The following is a 22,301-nucleotide window of genomic DNA, read 5'->3' on the forward strand; positions in this document are numbered from 1 at the left end:
CCCTTCACTAGCCACTAGCCGTTCTACTTTATTAGAATAGAATGGCTGGTACTGGTACTCCTTTAGGCAGTACCAGTGGGGGAAGCTAGACATTATTTCACCCGGGGCAAAGAATCAGTTTGGTGCCCCCCCTTATGGGACAAGATTAGGCAGAAGTGAGAAACTCCCAGGTCATAGCTGTTGAGTCAGCTGTCTGTCCCCTCCCCCCATGCTCCTCTGTCATCCCCCCTGCTCCTCTGGTCCTCCCCCTGCTTCTTTGTTCCCCCTAGGTGAGCGCTGCGGGGAGGGAGTGACAGAGGAGTGGAGGGACGCAGCATTCCGCTGTCACTGAAGCCGGCCCACTGAGCCATCGGCCCACCGGGAAACTCCCTGTAGTCCCAATGGCCAGTCCAGCCCTGGTTGTGGAGATATGTGGGCAGGGGGATTATCAGAATCTGGAAGCCCCCCTTGCCCCAAATCACCCACCCCCCATGTTGAGGGCATGTGGCCAGGAATGGTTCAGGAGGGGGGCTCTCTCTCCCCCTTTTCTACCTTCCAGGCTGTGTGCTCGGATAAGGGCCTTTTATGAAATTTGGGGGGGGGGGGGGGAACCTCACTGCTTTTTTGTTGTTTTTTTTTTTTTTTAATAGCCGGGTGCCAACAATTGTAACCGCGAGCCATTATAAATGTGATTTGGCTAGTTTTTTTTTATTCTCAGCATGCTACAGATGTGCCAATTTACAGGCTGACTAAAGGGGACCCCCCACACTATAGTTAAAGGGATTATTTCGTTTTTATTGTTGCACTTTAAGCATCAATAAAATCACTGCTCCTGAAAAACTATCGTTTTAAAAAAAATAATGTTTTGCATTGATACATGTCCCCCAGGGCAATATCCAGACCCCCATACTCCTTTTGTGGCCAATAACCAGGGCCGTCTTTACCATAGGACAAACAGGGGCAGCTGCCCAGGGCCCTGTCACTGTTGGGGGCCCAAAGCAACCCCCCTTTTTTAGGGGTCCAGAGGCCCCCAGGGCCCCAGATGTTAACCCCCCTTTTTTTATTTATTTTTAAATAAAAAAAATATATTTTTTTAATATATTTTTATTTTTTATTAAAGGGCCATTTTTTTTTAGGGGTCCCCAGAGGCCCAGAGTCCCCCAGGGCCCCAGATGGCAACCCCCCTTTTTTTATTTATTTTTAAATAAAAAAAATATATTTTTTTAATATATTTTTATTTTATTTTTTATTAAAGGGACAAATTTTTTTTTTTTTAGAGGTCTGGAGGTCCCCAGGGGCCGGTAGTTCCCCAGGGCCCCGGATGACAATCCCCCTTTTTTTTATAAAAAAAAACTTTTTTATATATTTCTTTATTTCTTTTATTTTTTATATATACGAAGGCATGGCAGCCCATTCAAATCAATGGGCTGCTGTGCCTGCACAAATGAGGGCCGCCAAAACACATGCATGTGAACCAGCCAGGCCCAAAATAAGCTGGAGGGGGGCCCAAAAAATATGTTTGCCCAGGGCCCAAACCATATTAAAGACGGCCCTGCCAATAACCTGCACATAACCCTTCAAAATGGGCACTTTTTATTTTTCTTGCTCAGCTCCTATAGATTTCAATGGGGTTCGCCATTCGGGTTAGAACTTTTCCCCTGGTCGGGAGTTCTACATGGGGGTGTTCGGCCCATCTCTATCTCCAAAAGTTTAACACATTAGATAAAAACCTTATTTTGTGGTTTTTCAGAAGAATATGCTTTATACTTACCCGGTGTCCTGTTGGGGAATGCTCAGACTTTCTCTTTCCATTCTGCACATTCTATAAGGAGAAAACATTATAAAAAATAAAAATAAAATACAATATGATTTCACTATATATATATTTTTATTATACATTATATCACACATAGGGCTAGATTCACAAAGACTTACGACGGCGTATCACTAGTCGTAAGTCCGAATCCGCGCCGTCCTACATTTAAGCGTATGCTCAAACTGAGATACGCTTAAATGTTGCTAAGATACGACCAGCGTAAGTCTCCTACGCCGTCGTATCTTAGCTGCATATTTACGCTGGCCGCTAGGGGCGTGTACGCTGATTTACGCCTAGAATATGTAAATCAGCAAGATACGCCTATTCACGAACGTACGCACGTCCGTCGCAGTAAAGATACGCCGTTTACATAGGGCGTTTTCAGGCGTAAAGATAAACCCCCAAAAAGATGGCGCAGCCAATGTTAAGTATGGACGTCGGAACAGCGTCGCATTTTTCACGTTTTACGTCGTTTGCGTAAGTCAATTCAGAATAGGGCTGGGCGTAGGTTACGTTCACGTCGAAAGCATTGACTATTTGCGACGTGATTTGGAGCATGCGCACTGGGATACGTCCACGGACGGCGCAATGCGCCGTTCGTTCGAAGCGTTATTTACGTTGGGTCGCGATTAATTTCCATAAAACACGCCCACATTTTAATTAGGCGGGCTTACGCCGGGTAATTTACGCTGCGCTGCCGCAACTTACGGAGCAAGTGCTTTGTGAATACTGCACTTGCCTCTCTAAATTGCGGCGGCGTAATGTAAATAACATACGCTACGCCCGCACAAAGTTAAGCCGCCCTACCTGAATCTAGCCCATATACCGTTAAACCACACAAAATGAAAAATGAGAAAAGGGGATGTGAATTGGCTTTTGCGTTTCCCCTTGATTCTTGAGCTTCAGGCGTTTTTCTTCAGATGACAAAACACTCATGCTCCGTACACACGACTGGATTTCCCATCGAAAAAAAAAAAAAACACGATGGTTTTCCCGACGGAATTCCTCTCAAGCTTGCACACGGTCACACAAAAGTCCGGTGAACTTTTTAAAACGCCAAGAACGCGGTGACGTAAAAGACTATGACGAGCCGACAAAATGAAGTTCTTTGCTTCCGAGCATGCGTCGAATTGTTTCCGAGCATGGGTGTTTCCCCCCCCCCTCGGAAAAGCATACAGACGAACGGTTTTCCCGCTAGGATTTTATCCTGATGGGGGAAAAAAGAGATCCTGCTCTCCGATGGAGCATACACACGGTCGGGATTCCCAACCAAAAGCTCTCATTGCAGTTTTTCCGACGGGAAAATCGGTCGTGTGTACGGGGCATCAGATGTGCACAGGGGCCATTGAAATGAATGTAATTTGTCTTGTTGGGCGTTTTTAGAACTGAGGCCAAAAATGCCTAGGTGTGAACAGAGCATTTTTGGCAATCATCTTCTAACTTCAGCTTGTTTAGGCTTTGAAAATAAAACCCGGAGGCCGATTGGTTTGATTGCCTACCATGCAGAGCTGCACCAGATTCTGACTGCTCTGGTTTTAGTAAATCTCCCCCGCTGTCTCTCCCTGCTCTGCACATGCTCAGTTGCTCTCTATTTTTCGACACTGGGCCAGATTCTCTAAGAATCTGCGTTGGCGTAGTGTAAGCCATTTACACCACGCCACCGCAACTTACAGTAGCAAGTGCCGTATTCCCCAAACACTTGCTCCGTAATTTGCGGCGGCGTAGTGTAAATGGCCCGGCGTATGGCTGCGTAATTCGAAGGGGGCGGCTTGCATTCAAATTAAGCGCGCCCCCGCGCCGATTGAACTGCGCATGCGCCGGGCTGAAAAATAGCCCAGTGCGCATGCTCCAGCTCACGACGGAAAACGTCAATGACGCCGACGTGTGCGTCATTGACGTAAAGTCGTATTCAAGAACGACTTAACCGACGGAAAAAGACGACGCGGACCTTAACGACCTTAACGACGCGGACGCCATACTTAACATGGCATACGGCGGACTGGCGTAAGGTTAGCCCTCATATAGCAGGGGTAACCTTACGCTTACTGAAACGACGTAATCGGCGAGTACGCGATGCAAATTCGTTCGGGAATCGGCATATCGGGCTCATTTGCATAGTCAAATGAGACCTGAACGTAAACGCCACCTAGCGGCATCTTGCATTACATCTAAGATCCGACGGTCTGACTTACACCTGTCGGATCTTGGCCGTATCTATGCGAAAATGATTCTAGGAATCACTCGCATAGATACCCGGGCTCAGAAACAGAGATAAGACGGTGTTTCCAGAGATACACCGTCGTAACTCTTCTGAGAATCTGGCCCACTGTGCTGAAAATGTAGAGGCTGATCTCAGTGGCGGCCCGTAATGCAGGGAGCAGGGGCACCGCCCCCCCCCCCCAATCCATGCATGTCCGGCCCTCTAATCTCCATGAAGGGCACCGGACGCATAGATTTCAATGGGGTTTTTCTTTTTTGGAAGCACATGGATAGAGCCTGAAGCTCTAATTCGCTTCAAAAAAGGGTGGGCTCGGGGCGCAGAGCACTGTGCCCTAAACCCCCACCAGTTGTGTGACTATAGCGAATTAATATTTGCTATTGTCTTTATGATTCTCCTCCGGGTCAACCAGGAAGCGGGTCCTGAGACCTGATTGGCCAGGGAGTCTTGGGACTCCTGGCCAATCGGGTCTCAGGTCCCGCTTCCTGTTCAGCCGGGAGGAGAATCATAAAGACAATAGCAAATATTAATTCGCTATAGTCACACAACTGGGTGTGCTCAGGGCACAGTGCTCTGCGCCCCGAGCCCACCCTTTTTTGAAGCCAATTAGAGCTTCAGGCTCTATCCATGTGCTTCCAAAAAAGAAAAACGAGGAGCAGCAGCCCTACCCCGGATGGATCCATGTCATCTGCCACCTAAGGTAAGGAGGCCTCTGATCCTCCATCTCCCCGTGCAGGGGTGATCGGCACCTTCACGTCCATCTACCACAGGGGGAGGGGTATTGGGGGGGGGGGATACCCCAACATAGCATCCATCTCCTGGGGGGGTGTATCACTGCCTACCCTTCCATCTCCAGCACCAGCCTCCACTGGCCAATCTGCTGACAGCCTAAAGATTTACTGTTGCAAAGTTTCATACCTGGAGGTGTTGTTATTCATGGCAAATTCCAAACATACTGAAGAATAGATGTACTTTAAACGGGAGTTAGAAGCTGTTGTAACTACTACACACCTCAATAACCACAAACTCTCATATCACCTGCATAGATTGTGTGTATATACACAATACAACATTTAATGGGGATGTCCCTTTCTCGTAAGAAGACGTCTGGTATTTTTGTTTTTACTCATCCCTGTCTGTGACGTGACTGTGAAGTCTTCCTCCTTCTCTCTCCTCTCTCTGAGTGAGTACACTAAGGTAATTCAGGGTTCTCAGGGAACCCCTTACATCAGAGTTCTCCTTTACACCAGAGGTCACAGTGTTCCCCTTTACATCAGAGTCCTCTCTGTACATCAGAGTTCTTAGTGTCCCCCCTTAGATCAAGGTTCCCATGACACCCAAAGAAACAGTAGGGTATGTAATGTTAGAGTACCCAGATTCTCCCTTACATCAGAGTCCTCTCTGTATATCAGAGTTCTCAGTGTTCCCCCTTAGATCAGGGTTCCCAGAGCATCCCTTATGTTAGAGTCCCCAGAGTTCTCCCTTACATCAGAGTCTGCAGAGTTCCCCCTTAGGCCTCGTACACACGGACGGACATGTCCGCTGCGTCCGCTGCCGGATTTCTGTCTGATGGTTGTACACACCATCAAACAGAAATCTGCGCGGACACGATACGCGTTGACGTGGCCACGCCGTCGCCGCGACAATGACGCGGCGACGTGCGCGGCCCTGGAAGGTCAATGCTTCCACGCATTGTCCGGTGAGTCTGTACAGACGACCGAACATGTCCGACGGACAGGCTTCCAGCGGACATGTTTCTTAGCATGCTAAGAAACATTTGTCCGCTGGAAGCCTGTCCGATCCGCCGGAAAATTGTCCGGTCGGACGTACAGACGACCGAACATGTCTGCTGAAACTGGTCAGCGGACCAGTTTCAGCGGACATGTTCGGTTGTGTGTACGGGGCCTAACAGTGTAATGTTGGCTCTCAGTGTAATGTTGTGTACGGGGCCTAACATTCAATGTTGGCTCTCCCTCCTCTCCCCTGCAGCTAGTGCAGGCTGACACAGGGGATCACGTGACCCGGCCTGGGAAGCGTGAAATTAGGTATATACATCTTTGTTACACAGGATATAGGTGTTAGGAGGGGGGAGGGGACAGTTTTATGGCCAATTAGGTGTAAGCTGGAATTCTGCTTTAATCAATTACAAGTTATAATATGTGTTACCAATAAGAATTGTATTGATGATTCCCAATGGATGGAAATTGGTTGAAATTGACCGAGAACTGATTTTATGTGATCAACTTTAGGACCCTTTTAATGAATTGTACTTGATTTCGTTTTTAATTGGCTGAACTTTTCCAGCATACATTTACATGTTCGATAGAAAACGCTGAAAAAAAATTGCACTATCATCTAGAGCCCAGGGCGAACATGCTGAACTGCACCCCCCCCCTCTCCCAAAGTATATGAGCATTATGTGTCAGCACCCCAAAAAATTGCACTAATCTGCATGCTTTCCCACTAAGCATGAATTCCCCCTCGTCCCAGTACAAATACATTTCCCCTGCTGAAATCCCCCCCAGCACAAATGCCCCCCCCCCCAAATAAATCACCTCGCTTACCACCAGTCCTTTACCTTTCAAATCCCTTAAATTTCCTCTCCAAGTACTCAACCTCTCCCCCCCCCCCACTCCAGATATGAACTCCCAGCACAAATCCCCCCCATCCCCCTCCTAGCACAACCCCCCCCCCCTCAAAAAATATTGCCTCTTCTAGCACAACCCCCCCCCCCCCAAATCTCCCTGCTTAGCACAAATCCTCTTCCCCTTCCCCACTCCCCACACATTCTTATGCCCTGCTGCCCCCCAAATAAATTTCCCCAACACAAACCCCCCCAAAAAAAAATATTGCCTCTTCTAGCACAATCCCCCCCCCCCAAATCTCCCTGCTTAGCACAAATCCTCTTCCCCTTCCCCACTCCCCACATATTCTCATGCCCTGCTGCCCCCCCAAATAAATTTCCCCAACACAATCCCCCCCATCTCCTCATGGTGCCTCCCCACCTCACATGATATCACAGTGCCCAGGGAAGCTTCCCCTCCTGTCTCCACCCAGTGCCGATCTCCTGACCTCCCTGGGGGCCCTAAGCAAAACGACATGTCACATTAAAGTTGAGAAGCGGATGGGGGTTGACATGTCACAATAAAGATTAACCACTTGCCGCCCGCCAATGACAGATTGACGTCGGCAAAGTGGTTGTAGAATCCTGACTGGACGTCATATCCCGGGGGCGCGCATCGCGGCGATCGTTGTTCCAGGGTGTCAGTCTGACACCCCGCAACACCGATCTCAGTAAAGAGTCTCTCAAGGAGGCTCTTTACTACGTGATCAGCCGTGTCCAATCACGGCTGATCACGATGTAAACAGGAAGAGCCGTTGATGGCTCTTCCTCACTTGCGTCTGACAGACGCGAGGAGAGGAGAGCCGATCGGCGGCTCTCCTGACAGGGGGGGTTCGCGCTGATTGTTTATCAGTGCAGCCCCCCCTCGGATCGCCACACTGGACCACCATGGAAGCCACCAGGACCAGGGAAGGGCAAACAAAAACAAAAAAGGGGGCAAAAAAAAAAAAGTCTGGAAAAAAAAAAAACATAAAAAAAAAAAGATGCCAATCAGTGCCCACAAATGGGCACTGACTGGCAACATGGGTAAATCAGTGCCACCCCACAGTGTCCATCAGTGCCACCCCACAGTGTCCATCAGTGCCACCCCACAGTGCCCATCCATGCCCAGTGCCCACCTATCAGTGCCCATCTGTGCCACCCATAAGTATCCATCAGTGCCACCCATCTGTGCCGCCTATGAGTGCCCAGTGCCGCCCATGAGTGCCCATCAGTGCCGCCCATGAGTGCCCATCAGTGCCGCCTATGTGTGCCCATCAGTGCCGCCTATGTGTGCCCATCAGTGCCGCCTATGAGTGCCCATCAGTGCCGCATACCAGCACCGCCAATCAGTGCCACCTCATCTGTGCCCGTCAGTACTACCTCATCGATGTCCATCAGTGCCATCTCATCGGTGCCCATCAGTGCCGCCATATCAGTGCCCGTAATTGAAAGAGAAAACTTACTTATTTACAAAAAAATTTACAGAAAAAAATAAAAACATAATTTTTTTTCAAAATTTTCAGTCTTTTTTTAGTTCTTGCGCAAAAAAAAAAAATCGCAGAGGTGATCAAATACCACCAAAAGAAAGCTCTATTTGTGGGGAAAAATGGACGCCAATTTTGTTTGGGTACAGTGTAGCGCGACCGCGCAATTGCCATTCAAAGTGCGACAGTGCTGAAAGCTGAAAATTGGCTTGGGCGGGAAGGGGCGTAAGTGCCCGGTATGGAAGTGGTTAAAGTTGAGAAGCGGGGGGAGGGGGGTGTTCTGCTTTTCGGAAATTTCATCTTACATTAAAGTGAGAAGTGGGGGGTGCTGACTTCTTACCTCTTCTCCCATGCAGCCAGCGAGTTGAGGTGAGGGGCCGAAAATGACTTTTTGGGGGGCCCTCTGCAGCTTTTGCGCTTGGGGGCCCAAGCGGCTTGCATAGTGAGCCTATAGGGCGGATCGGCCCTTGTCCCAGCCCTAAGTCTATATACATATATATATATATACACGCCACTGTACATACAGTAGACATATATGCTTGAAGCCAGGAGGAAGCATCGAGCGTAGATGAACAGACAAAGCAAAGCACAAATATGAGGAAATGGCGCTGCACACTCACATACTCATACGCTCGGGGCGACAGCAATATAAAACAAAACCGTAAACTTACCGAAGTTCTCCGTTCCTCTTCCTCGAGGACATCTGACTACCGGGACCTCGCGTCTCAACCTGCCTTTTAGATTGCACCTGTGATTGGCTTAGGATGTCACATGTCACATGGCCTCATTATGATCTCTAAGTGATACAGGGAGATCTATGTGGGAGATCAGCCGTGTACAAAATAGATGCGGCGACTCTGCAACAAGGATGACTTTTTGGTAGACTTTAGCCGATCGTGTAATAAAGATATTAATGTCATCAGGTGCGGCTTTCAGAGGAAGCAAATATCTAAGCAGAAACTTAGAAGGGTGACAGCAAGAAATGACTTGTGGTCTACTGAGTCTTCCATTCTTTTCTTTTCTTTTCCTTTCTTCTTCTTTTCCTTTTTTCTTCATTTCCTTTCTTCATCTTTTCCTTTCTTCTTCTTTTCCTTTCTTCTTCTTTTCCTTTCTCCTTCTTTTCCTTTCTTCTTCTTTTCCTTTTTTCTTCATTTCCTTTCTTCATCTTTTCCTTTCTTCTTCTTTTCCTTTTTTCTTCTTTTCCTTTTTTCTTCTTTTCCTTTCTTCTTCTTTTCCTTTCTCCTTCTTTTCCTTTCTCCTTCTTTTCCTTTCTTCTTCTTTTCCTTTCTTCTTTTCCTGTCTCCTTCTTTTCCTTTCTTCTTTTCCTTTCTTCTTCTTTTCCTTTTTTCTTCATTTCCTTTCTTCATCTTTTCCTTTCTCCTTCTTTTCCTTTCTTCTTTTCCTTTTTTCTTCTTTTCCTTTTTTCTTCTTTTACTTTCTTCTTTTCCTTTCTTCTTCTTTTCCTTTCTTCTTCTTTTCCTTTTTTCTTCTTTTCCTTTCTTCTTCTTTTCCTTTCTCCTTCTTTTCCTTTCTTCTTCTTTTCCTTTCTTCTTCTTTTCCTTTCTCCTTCTTTTCCTTTCTTCTTCTTTTCCTTTCTTCTTCTTTTCCTTTTTTCTTCTTTTCCTTTCTTCTTCTTTTCCTTTCTTCTTCTTTTCCTTTCTCCTTCTTTTCCTTTCTTCTTCTTTTCCTTTCTCCTTCTTTTCCTTTCTTCTTCTTTTCCTTTTTTCTTCTTTTCCTTTCTTCTTCTTTTCCTTTCTCCTTCTTTTCCTTTCTTCTTCTTTTCCTTTTTTCTTCTTTTCCTTTCTTCTTCTTTTCCTTTCTTCTTCTTTTCCTTTCTTCTTTTCCTTTCTTCTTCTTTTCCTTTCTTCTTTTCCTTTCTTCTTCTTTTCCTTTTTTCTTCTTTTCCTTTCTTCTTCTTTTCCTTTCTTCTTCTTTTCCTTTCTTCTTCTTTTCCTTTTTTCTTTTCCTTTCTTCTTCTTTTCCTTTTTTCTTCTTTTCCTTTCTTCTTCTTTTCCTTTTTTCTTTTCCTTTTTTCTTTTCCTTTTTTCTTCTTTTCCTTTCTTCTTCTTTTCCTTTCTTCTTCTTTTCCTTTCTCCTTCTTTTCCTTTCTTCTTCTTTTCCTTTCTCCTTCTTTTCCTTTCTTCTTCTTTTCCTTTCTTCTTTTTTTCCTTTTTTCTTCTTTTCCTTTCTTCTTCTTTTCCTTTTTTCTTCCTGTCTTTTTTTTTTTCTTCTTTTGTTTAAAAAAATATATTCTAGTTTATAAATATATACAGTCATGGCCGAAATTGTTGGCACCCCAGAAATTTTTCCAGAAAATCAAGCATTTCCCACAGAAAAGTATTGCAGTAAGACGTTTTGCTATACACATGTTTATTCCCTTTGGCCCGGATTCAAAGAGATCTGCGCTCTATTTGCGGAGGCGCAGGGCAACGATTTTGCCCTGCGCCCCCGCAAATATTTTGCGCTGCCCTCGATTCACGGAGCAGTAGCTCCGTAAATTGCGAGGGCGCGCCGGCAAAATTGCCCGGCGTAAGCGCGCGCAATGTAAATGATCCTGCCGGGGGGGGGAATCATTTAAATTAGGCGCGTTCCCGCGCCGATCGTAAAGCGCATGCGCCGTCGGGAAACTTTCCCGACGTGCAGTGCGGCAAATGACGTCGCAAGGACGTCATTTGCTTCAAAGTGAACGTGAATGGCGTCCAGCGCCATTCACGTATCACTTACGCAAACGGCGTGAAATTCAAATTTCATGACGCGGGAATGGAGGGTATACTTTAGCATTGGCTGCCCCTACTATTAGAAGGGGCAGCCTTACGCTAAAGACGCCGTACGGAAACTCCGCAACTTGCGTACGCAGGGCCCGTGCAACATTGTGAATCGGCGTAAGTATGCAATTTGCATACTATACGCTGAGCACAATGGGAGCGCCCCCTAGCGGTCAACGCAAGAATGCAGCCTAAAATCTGCGTGGCATAAGAGCCTTATGCCACGCAGATTTTAGGCTGCAGTCGGCGTAACGAGTTCTCTGAATCAGGAGAACTTGTTACGCCAGCGCAAGTCAGCAATTGCGCTGCGTAACTATGGTTACGCAGGCGCAATTGCTTACTGAATCTGGGCCTTTGTGTGTATTGGAACAAAACAAAAAAAAAGGGAGGAGAAAAAGCTAATTGGACATAATGTCACACAAAACTCCAAAAATGGGCTGGTCGAAATTCTTGGCTCCCTTAACTTATTATTTGGTCGACAAAATTGGTAAAATCAGTCGCTTCTTAAAACCATCAATAAGCTTCTTACACCTCTCACCCGGAATTTTGGACCACTCTTCCTTTGCAAACTGCTCCAGGTCTCTCTTATTGGAAGAGCGCCTTTTCCCAACAGCAATTTTAACCACTTAAGGACCGCCTCCTGCACATATACGTTTGCAGAATGTTACGGCTGGGCACATCCACGTACAGGTACGTCCTGTACTAGTACGCAGCCGTGGGTCGCGGGCGCGCGCCCGCGACCCGGTTCCGAAGCTCCGGGACCGCGGGACTCGTGGACCCGATCGCCGCTGGAGTCCCGCGATCGGTCCCCGGATCTGAAGAACGGGGAGAGCCGTGTGTAAACACACCTTCCCCGTTCTTCACTGTGGCGGCATCATCGATCGTGTGATCCCTTTTATAGGGGGACACAATCGATGACGTCACACCTACAGCCACACCCCCCTACAGTTGTAAACACACTTCAGGTCACACATAACCCCATCAGCGCCCCCTTGTGGTTAACTCCCAAACTGCAACTTTAATTTTCACAATAAACAATGCAATTTAAATGCATTTTTTGCTGTGAAAATGACAATGGTCACAAAAATGTGTCAAAAATGTCCGATGTGTCCGCCATAATGTCGCAGTCACGAAAAAAATCGCTGATCGCCGCCATTAGTAGTAAAAAATTTTTTTTTTTTTATAAAAATGCAATAAAACTATCCCCTATTTTGTAAACGCTATAAATTTTGCGCAAACCAACCGATAAACGCTTATTTTTTTTTTACCAAAAATAGGTAGAAGAATACGTATCGGCCTAAACTGAGGAAATTTTTTTTTTTATATATATATTTTGGGGGGATATTTATTATAGCAAAAAGTAAAAAATATAGCATTTTTTTCAAAATTGTCGCTCTATTTTTGTTTATAGCGCAAAAAATAAAAACCGCAGAGGTGATCAAATACCACCAAAAGAAAGCTCTATTTGTGGGGAAAAAAGGACGTCAATTTTGTTTGGGAGCCACGTCGCACGACCGCGCAATTGTCAGTTAAAGCGACGCAGCGCCGAATCGCAAAAAGGGGCCGGGTCCTTTTACCTGCATTTTGGTCCGGGTCTTAAGTGGTTAAGATCTCTCCACAGGTGTTCAATGGGATTTAGATCTGATTATATATTATTATAGTACATTTTTTCTTTTTTGATTTCATTTTCACTATATTCACTGGAGGTTAATGGTTTAAAAATTATACATAGTAGCATGCAAATTGTTACCCCTTTAACATATATATATATATATATATATATATATATATATATATATATATATATATATATATAAAATATTTTTGTCTAATTATAGACCTGGATGTATTAAGGTGAAAAAACATTTACCTTTACAACCCCTTTAAAGTGAAACAATAAAAATGAAATATTCCTTTAAATATCGTTCCTGGGGGTCCTTTTAGTCTTACCTGTAAAGTGGCGCATCTTTCCGATGTATAGAACAGTGACAAAGCAATGATGACATTTATTTTTTTAATCAACAAAAAATATAGTTTTATTGAATAGAACGCAAGGCAGTAAAAGTCTGTAAGTACATAGGCATACAATCCATAAACAGCAGTGGTGTAATCCTTTCACACGTGCGGACCGTTTTTTGGATCAGTTTTTTATCATCAGTTGATCCGTTTTTCATCCGTTTTTCATCAGTTGTCATCCGTTTTTCATCAGTTGTCATCCGTTTTTCATCAGTTGTCATCCGTTTTTCATCCGATTTCATCCGTTTTTCATCCATTTTTCATCCGTTTTTTCATCCGTTTTTTTTTTTTGTTAGAACTTTATTTTTATTACATATTTTGAGGAAAAACGGATGTTAGCGGATCGGATGTTAAACGGATCGTCCGCTAACATTCGTTTTTCGTCCGTTTTGTTTTTTTGACGGAAGTAAAATAGGGTTTTCTTCCGTTCAAAAAAACGGAGCTTAACGGAGACGGATGTTAACGGACGTTAGCGGATGCTCATCCGCTAACGTACGCTATCCCATTGGAAAGCATTGCAGTCCGTAAACGGACGTATGAAAAAACGAACGAACAGTCCGCACATGTGAAAGGACCCTTGATCCTCACAACAGCGCATATATGGTGATGACTGTATAGCCAACGCATCAGCACATGTCAGATAAGCATTGCATACTACCCTGAGTTAAGTACCTAGCTCTCTCGAGAATAAAATTGTAAACCGCTGAACAGTACAACTAACAACAGAAAAGAGAATAAAAAAAATGAGGGGGGGGGGGGAAGGAAAAATTATAAAATGGAGTGAACAAAAAAAATAAAAAGGCCAAACCACCTGCAATTATACATTTCAGGTTTTAGGTATTGTTGCAAAGACAAATCAACTCTGACAGCTCACCCAAGTTCCAAAATGAGCATCTAGAATCTGTGCTGCGCCGTCGTTTAGCATGTCAATCAATTGGCATGTCAATAGGAACGCCCACTCCCGCGGGATTCCCTACCCGGAAGCCGCGGTGAATTCTAAGGCTAAACGCTATCTACGGGAAAAAAAAAAAAAAGGTCAGTGTAATTTTATTTGCAGAACTGGACTGGATGTAGTGTTAGAAATGTTTTATAGGGTGAACCTCCCCATTAATAAGGCTTACCTGTAGGTATAGAGAATATCTCCTAAACCGTAGAGTCCCCTTGCAATGCGCCGTTGATTGCAACGCCGCATGCGCAGGGGGGATCCTCGACGAAGGGACCGGCAGCCGCCGGACCTTGCCCGAATGAAGTCTCCCACGCGCATGCGCGGGAGTGACGACACCGCCGCTCCAGCCAAGCACAGCGCTGGAGCGGCGATACCCGGAAGACACGTCGAGTCAAGATGACATCTCGCTCGGCGTGGACCAGGTAAGTATTTCATAATGAGCTAGTTTGCGGCGCATACTAGCTCATTATTAGCTGGATTCACGTAGATAGGCCTAATGTTAGGCAGGCGTAGCGTATCGCATATACGCTACGCCGCTATAAGTTAGAGAGGCAAGTGCTGTATTCACAAAGCACTTGCGTCCTAAGTTACGGCCGCGTAGCGTAAATGTGCCGGCCTAAGCGCGCCTAATTCAAATTGTGAAGAGGTAGGCGTGTTTTATGCTAATGAATCGTGACCCGACGTGATTGACGTTTTATACGAACGGCGCATGCGCTGTCCGTGGACATATCCCAGTGCGCATGCTCCAAATTACGCCGCAAAGACTTATTGGTTTCGACGTGAACGTAAATTACGCCCAGCCCCATTCACATACGACTTACGCAAACGACGTAAAATTTTAAAATTCGACGCGGGTCCGACCTCCATACTTTACATTGGCTGCGCCATCTTTTTGGTGGAATAACTTTAGGCCTAAAAACGCCTTACGTAAACAGCGTATCTTAACTGCGACGGGCAAGCGTACGTTCGTGAATAGGCGTACCTCGCTGATTTACGCATTCTAGGCGTAAATCAGCGTACACGCCCCTAGCGGCCGGCCTAAAAAGACAGTTAAGATACGACGGCGCCCGCGGTCGTATCTTAGCTAGATTTCAGTGTATCTCAATTTGAGAATACACTTAAATGTAGGACAGCGCAGATTCAGAGTTACGACGGCGTATCCACTGATACGCCGGCGTAACTCTCTCTGAATCTGCCTATATGTCTTTTGCCTTGCAGGTGTAAAAAAATAAAATTTGCATGTGCGGGTATACAACCGCTTTAATTCACACTATACACGGCCGCCGTGTAAGCAGCCTTATATAGTGGGGGGGCGTGGACTTAGTCCCTCATGAGCCATGATTGGCCAAAGTCGGCCCTGCCTTTTGCCAATTATGGCTCCCACTGTACATCACGCTGTGATTGGCCAAAGTATACAGGTAACAGGTCAGGTGCATGCTTTGGCCAATCAGCGGCCTTCCCTGCACTGCGATCTCGCAGTGCATTATGGGGCCCTTGTCGGTGGGCGAACATCCCATGGGCCAAACAAAAGAACAGACATCAGGCCCATCTCTAGTGACCACTTCCCCCAGGTGGCTCTGAAAGCTGAGAATCACTCTTTGGGAATAGAGACATCTTGTGGCCAAATGAGGGAATTACATGACTGCCAAACCCTAATGCCCCGTACACACCATCACTTTATGTGATGAAAAAAAACGACACTTTCTGTGAAGTATAAAACGACGTTTTTGAAACTTCAATTTTCAAAGACGAAGTTGCCTACACACCATCGTTTTCTCACAATGATCTTGCAAAGTGAGGTTACGTTCCACCACGTTTTACCATTGAAGCTTGCTTCTGGGCATGCGTGGATAAAAAAACGTCTTAGAAAACGACGTTTTTTGCTACACACGGTCAATTTCTGTGAAGTAAAAAGTGCACTTTTGAAAAACGACACATAAAAATGAAGCATGCTTCAATTTTTTTTGGTCGTTTTTTACAAGACATAAAACGACGTTTTCCCCCACACACAGTCAATTAAAGTGACGTTTTTAAAAACGTCATTTTTTTTCATCACATAAAGTGATGGTGTGTACGCGGCATTACACATAAACATTGATAACATTTCTGTCAATGAAGTCCGTCATTTTATTTTCACATTTTCTTCCTTCAAGTTTCAACCTTTTTAGCAGTCACGATAAAAATCTCAGATCGCCGCTATTCCTAATAAAAAAAAAATATAATAATAAAAATGCCATAAAACCATCCCCTATTTTGTAGACGCTGTAACTTTTGCGCAAACCAATCAATAAACACTTATTGCAATTTTTGTTATCAATAGTGTGTAGAAGAATACGTATCGGCCTAAACTGAGGAAAAAAAATCGCTTTTTTATATATTTTTTGTGGGATATTTATTACAGCAAAAAGTAAAAAAATATTGCATTTTTTTTTCAAAATTGTCGCTCTATTTTTGTTTATAGCGCAAAAAGATAAAAACGACAGAGGTGATCAAATACCACCAAAAGAAAGCTCTTTTGGTGGGGAAAAAAGGACTAAAGAATTTTTTTTGGGAGCCGCGTCGCACGACCGCGCAATTGTCAGTTAACCACTTAATGCAGGTAAAGGACCTGGCCAGTTTTTGCGATTCGGCACTGCGTCGCTTTAACTGACAATTGCGCGGTCGTGCGACGTGGCTCCCAAACAAAATTGGCGTCCTTTTTTCCCCACAAATAGAGCTTTCTTTTGGTGGTATTTGATCGCCTCTGCGGTTTTTATTTTTTGCGCTATAAACAAAAATAGAGCGACAATTTTGAAAAAAAATCTATTTTTTCCTTTTTGCTGTAATAAATTTCCCCCCCAAAAATATAAAAAAACTATTTTTTTCCTCAGTTTAGGCCGATACGTATTTTTCTACATATTTTTGGTAAAAAAAATCGCAATAAGCATTTATTGATTGGTTTGCGCAAAATTTATAGCGTTTACAAAATAGGGATAGTTTTATTGCATTTTTATTAATAATTTTTTTTTTACTACTAATGGCGGCGATTTTTTTCGTGACTGTGACATTACGGCAGACACTTCGGACAATTTTGACACATTTTTGGGACAATTGTCATTTTCACAGCAAAAAGTGCTATAAAAATGCATTGTTCTCTGTGAAAATGACAATTGCAGTTTGGGAGTTAACCTCTAGGGGGCGCTGACGGGGTTAAGTGTGACGTCATATGTGTTTCTAACTGTAGGGGGGCGGGGCTGAACGTGTGACGTCATTGATTGTGTTTCCCTATATCAGGGAACAGACGATCAATGACAGCGCCACTGTGAAGAACGGGGAAGCTGCGTTTACACACAGCTCTTCTCGTTCTTCAGCTCAGGGGACCGATCGCGGGACTCCAGTGGCGATCATGTCCGCGGGTCCCGCGGTCACGGAGCTTCGGACCGGGTCGCGGGCGCGCACCGCTGCCCGGCGACCCACGACTGGGCACTTAAAGAGGACGTACCTGTAAGTGCTTGTGCCCAGCCGTGCCATTCTGCCGACGTATATCTGCAGGAGGCGGTCCTTAAGTTGTTAAATCGACGCAGTGCCGAATCGCGAAAAGTGGCCCGGTTATTTGGCAGTGGCAGTGGTTAATTAATAAAGAAAAAAAAAATCTGGAGAAAAAATAGTCCAATGACATTTAATGTTGCCCCTAATAACACAGAATGAATGCGGCTTCACAGGACAAATAGCCGTACAAATACAACAAGGGGTAAAACAAATATTCCAATCAAAAGCCAGTGGTGCCGTGGTGTGGCTGTGGGAGGCGTGGTCATATTGGTGGGATGGGGTGTGGTCTGAGGAACCTCTGTGGTCGGGTTTTTCCTGTCCCCATCCATACATGAGCAGGTACCTGGAACATGAACATATAATAGTGTCACTTACAATGTAACATTCGTCTGACAATGAAGACAACCATGACGGTCTGTTATCTGATGCTGCTATGCACACTCAGGAGCTGGGCGACATTGGGGTTGATTCAATAAAGGAGACAAATTGATGTGGGATCAGCTTTTTGCAGTTCCTGTACAGCAGGGCTGAGACCGGGAGCGGGAGAAGCACTACACAGAGCTGATCGGTTGAGTTGCAGTGTCCGTGTGCAAGGAATTTGGGGGCCCCAAGCAAAATGGGGGCCCCCAAGCACCTCCCCCCGCACGCAAAGCCTACGTTAGCGCTACACTAATTTTTAAACCCATGTTCTTACCCCCCTCCCTTGTCCCTATGGTTTTCTAATCTCACCTCCACATCTTCCCTGTAGGCTGCCCCTGTAGCGTGGCCGAGCTTCTCTTCCTCCTGTCAGTCAGGTGTTCTATCATTATGGGTCCCCAACCCCCTATCAGATAGTGCCCAGGCCGGGCCGGGTACCGCGTGGTACAGGAGATTCAGTTTCCTGTGTTCTCGACCGGACTGAAAGGAAGTGAGCACTTAGTGTGCACTTCCTGTCAGTCCGGCCGGGAACAGGAAACTGATTCTCCTGTACCACGCGTGGTACCCGGACTGACAGGACTCCAGGAGGAAGGAAGAGGAACTCAGCCACGCTACAGCCTGGGTAGGGGACGTTTGGAGCCCCAGGCCAGCTCGGGGCCCCAAGCAATTGTTTGTTTTGCCTGTCCTGTAGCGACGGGCCTGTCCGTGTCCTAACAAAGAACATACTGGCAGGGCTGGCACCAGCATAAGGCTGCTTAGACAGCCGCCTTAGGCAGGGCTGTCTTAATTACAGGGCACACCTAGGCACTGCACAGGGGCCCCAGCTGCATGGGGGCCCCCCACACTTTTGTTAAAGCAGCTGGTCCTTAAGCCCACGCTGCCCCGAAATTGGGGGCCCCATGGTAGCACTGAGAGTGATAGATACACAGGGGAGGCAGCCTGCCTCCTACCCACTTGAAGTCTGTTTACCTGCACTGTCATCATTGTAGGGGCCCCAGAGCATTTCTTTGCCCAGGGGCCCATGATGCTATTAAGACGGCCCTGGCCTTAGGGCGCCAGCTGCATGGTGTGCTCCCAGCACAGAGACCGGGATCTCAGTTCCAAGTCACCTGATCCCTGTGCTAGCCTCTGATTGGCTATTACAGTGATCCCCTGTGTTTATCTTTCTCCTTTGAATGGAGAGAAAGATACATTGTATCTTTCTCTCCTTGCATGGGAGAAAAATATCAACAAACAAAAATGTGTAGAAAAATAATAATAACAAAATAATAATAATAATAATAATAATAATAATAATAAAATACCTAGATTGAGATTTAAATGCAGCAAAATGCACCTTTGCCTGTGCAGACAAAAATCCTTACAGCTGCCCTGCATACTGATAGGAGGAGAAAGCAAAGTCACAGTGAGATGAACTCATTAGTCAGCTGTGTCTCCTTTTCACTGTCCAATCACAGGCTAGGGGAGGGACAGGACCCATGAGAGATCAATAAGGCCCCTTTCACACTGGGGCGGGAGGTGCAGTGGCGGTATAGCGCCGCTAAAAATAGCGGCGCTATACCGTCGGATTTCCTGCAGGATTCGGCCGCTAGCGTTGCGGTATTAACCCCTGCTAGCGGCCGATAAAGGGTTGATACCGCCCGCAATGCGCCTCTGCCGAGGTATTGCCGCGGTTTCCCAATGGGAAGGAGCGGTGAAGGAACGGTATACACGCCGCTCCTCTCACCGCTCCAAAGATGCTGCTGGCAGGAGATTTTTTTCTCTCCCGCCGGCGCATCGCCTCAGTGTGAAAGCCCTCGGGCTTTCACATTGAGTATGCAGTGCAGGAGTTTTTCAGGCGGTATAGCAGCGCTATTTTTAGCGCTCTTCCGCCTGAAAAACTCCTCAGTGTGAAAGGGGTCTAACTGCAGCAGAGAAAAAAAGGATCTCCTCCCCTGCCAGACAGGACTGTGCTGTGCCACAGAGCTGTGTAAATCTCAGGACTGGGTGGACAGGCCCTGTTGCTAGATAATCCACCCCTTATATACTGTATGTATTTTCTATGTATTTTATATGTATATTTGACTGTTTGCCTGGAGTTCAGCTTTCAGAACGGATATTCAAATGATTTTATAATTCCATGAGCCCCGTGGTGACTGATTCATTCTAAACCTATGACAGCAACCAATGAACAGAACCGTATCTGACTTCATGCGCTGAGATGGTTTTTATGAACCGTTTATAATTGTTTGTGAAAATAATTCACAGGCCCTTTTTTCTTCAGGTCCCTTATGACTGTCGCTTTTAGTTATGAGCCGGGAAACTCCGAGCGAAGCAGCACCAAAGTAAGTGACATTTCAGGAGGGCTCCTCCCTTTTCTTTCTCTTTCCCTCACTATGTTTACTTTCTTTCTTTAATTTCCTTTCTCTTTCCCTTTCTTTCTCTCTTTCTTTCTTTCTTTCTTTCTTTCTTTCTTTCTTTCTCTCTCACTATTTTTCTTTGTCTTTCCCTCTCTCTTAGTTTTTCTATCTTTCTCTTTCCCTCTCTCTTAGTTTTTCTATCTTTCTCTTTCCCTCTCTCTTAGTTTTTCTATCTTTCTCTTTCCCTCGCTATGTTTACTTTCTTTCTTTAATTTCCTTTCTCTTTCCCTTTCTTTCTTTCTTTCTTTCTTTCTTTCTTTCTTTCTTTCTTTCTTTCTTTCTTTCCTTCTTTCTTTCTTTCTTTCTTTCTTTCTTTCTTTCTTTCTCACTATTTTTCTTTCTCTTTCCCTCTCTCTTTGTTTTTCTATCTTTCTCTTTCCCTCTCTCTCTATCCCTTTCTTTCTTTCTTTCTTTCTTTCTTTCTTTCTTTCTTTCTTTCTTTCTTTCTTTCTTTCCTTCTTTCTTTCCTTCTCTCTCTCTTTCTCTCTTTCACTATTACCCTCTGTCACTTTCCCTCTTTTTCTTTCTTTCTTTCTGTCTTTCTTTTCTTTCTTTCTTTCTTTCTTTCTTTCTTTCTTTCTTTCTTTCTTTCTTTCCCCCTTTCTCTTTCTTTTTCATTCATTATTTCTCTTTCCCTCCCTCTATTTTCTTATTTCTTTATTTTTCCCTTTCTTTCTTTTTCTTTCTTTCTCTTTCCCTCTCTTACTTTCTTTCTTTATCTTTCCCTCTCTTTCTTTCTTTATTTTTCTTTCTTTCTCTTTCCCTCTCTTTCTTTCTTTCTTTATTTTTCTTTCTTTCTCTTTCCCTCTCTTTCTTTCGTTTTCTTTCTTTCTTTATTTTTGTTTCTCTCTCTCTCTATCTTTCTTTCTGTTACTCTCCCTTTCCCTTTTATTCTTTCTTTCTTTCTTTCTTTCTTTCTTTCTTTCTCTCCCTCTCTTTTCTTCTTTCTTTCTTTTTTCCATTTCTTTCTTTTTCTTTCTCTTTCCCTTCCTCTCTTCTCTCTCTCTCTCTCTCTCTTTCTTTCTTTCTGTTACTCTCCCTTTCCCTCTCTTTCTTTCTTTCTTTCTTTCTTTCTTTCTTTCTTTCTTTCTCTCCCTCTCTTTTCTTCTTTCTTTCTTTTTTCCCTTTCTTTCTTTTTCTTTCTCTTTCCCTTCCTCTCTTTTCTCTCTCTCTCTCTCTCTCTCTATCTCTCTCTCTCTATCTCTCTCTCTGTCTCCCTCCCTCTTTCTTTCTCTTTCCCTCTCTTTCTTTATTTTTTTCTTTCTCTTTCCCTCTCTTTTTTTTCATTCATTCTCTTTCCATCTCTCTTTCTCCTTCTCTTTCCCTCCCTCTCGTTTTTCTTTCTTTCTCTTTTCTTTCTCTCTCTCTCTTTCCTTTCTTTCTCTTTATTTATTTTTTTCTTTCTCTTTCCATCTCTCTTTTTACTTTCTCTCTTTCGTTCTTTCTTTCTTCCCTTAGGCCTCGTACACATGACCGAGTTTCTCGGAAAAAAACAGCAAGAAACTTGCTGTGATTTTTTTTTTTTGCCGAGGAAACCGGTCTTGTGTACACTTTTCGACAAGGAAACTGTCGAGGATCCCGTCGAGCCAAAAAGAGAGCATGCCTTCTTTTTCCTCGACGGGAATGGAGAAACTTGCCTTGTCGAGTTCCTCGACAGCCTAACAAGGAACTCGACGAGGAAAATTATGTGTTTCGCCCGTCGAGTTCCTCGGTTGTGTGTACGAGGCTTCACTCTCTTACCTTCTTTTATTCACATTCAAATAAGCTTTATCGATAGGACCAAATACATTTTAGTTCTAGGACAGCCCTTGAGCGGGAGGCGGGGGGGATATAAAGGGGAATGGGGGCGAGTACATGCATTTCTTATTTTTGAGTCCTCAATTTTTCATGTGCCTCTCAGTCTGTGACAAGCTGTCACGTATTGTGCAGCTATTTCCACCATTGGCCCGACCCCCTTTTTCCCCAGTAGAATTTGAGATTTCCTCTATAGCTCCGTTGAACAATGTTTTGGTTCCCTCCAATGTTTCATAAGTGACAGTGAATCATAATTATAAGAGGGAAGGTCTGGACAGCCGCACTCCAATAAAAACGCCTTTATTGTGCAAAATAACAAAAGTACGAAGCTCTG

General features: G+C 44.8%; 1 long non-coding RNA gene across 1 annotated transcript in view; it reads left to right on the top strand.

The window, feature by feature from the left end:
- Window positions 1-20,015: 20,015 nt before the first annotated feature.
- LOC120915976 overlaps window positions 20,016-22,301 on the top strand; it is a 29,185-nt gene continuing 26,899 nt past the window's right edge. Inside the window, exon 1 of the long non-coding RNA XR_005743926.1 lies at window positions 20,016-20,098. This is a non-coding gene — a long non-coding RNA (uncharacterized LOC120915976). The remainder of the gene's footprint in view (window positions 20,099-22,301) is intronic.

This window comes from Rana temporaria, chromosome 10 (assembly GCF_905171775.1).
Source record: "Rana temporaria chromosome 10, aRanTem1.1, whole genome shotgun sequence".
Taxonomy (NCBI): Eukaryota; Metazoa; Chordata; class Amphibia; order Anura; family Ranidae; genus Rana; species Rana temporaria.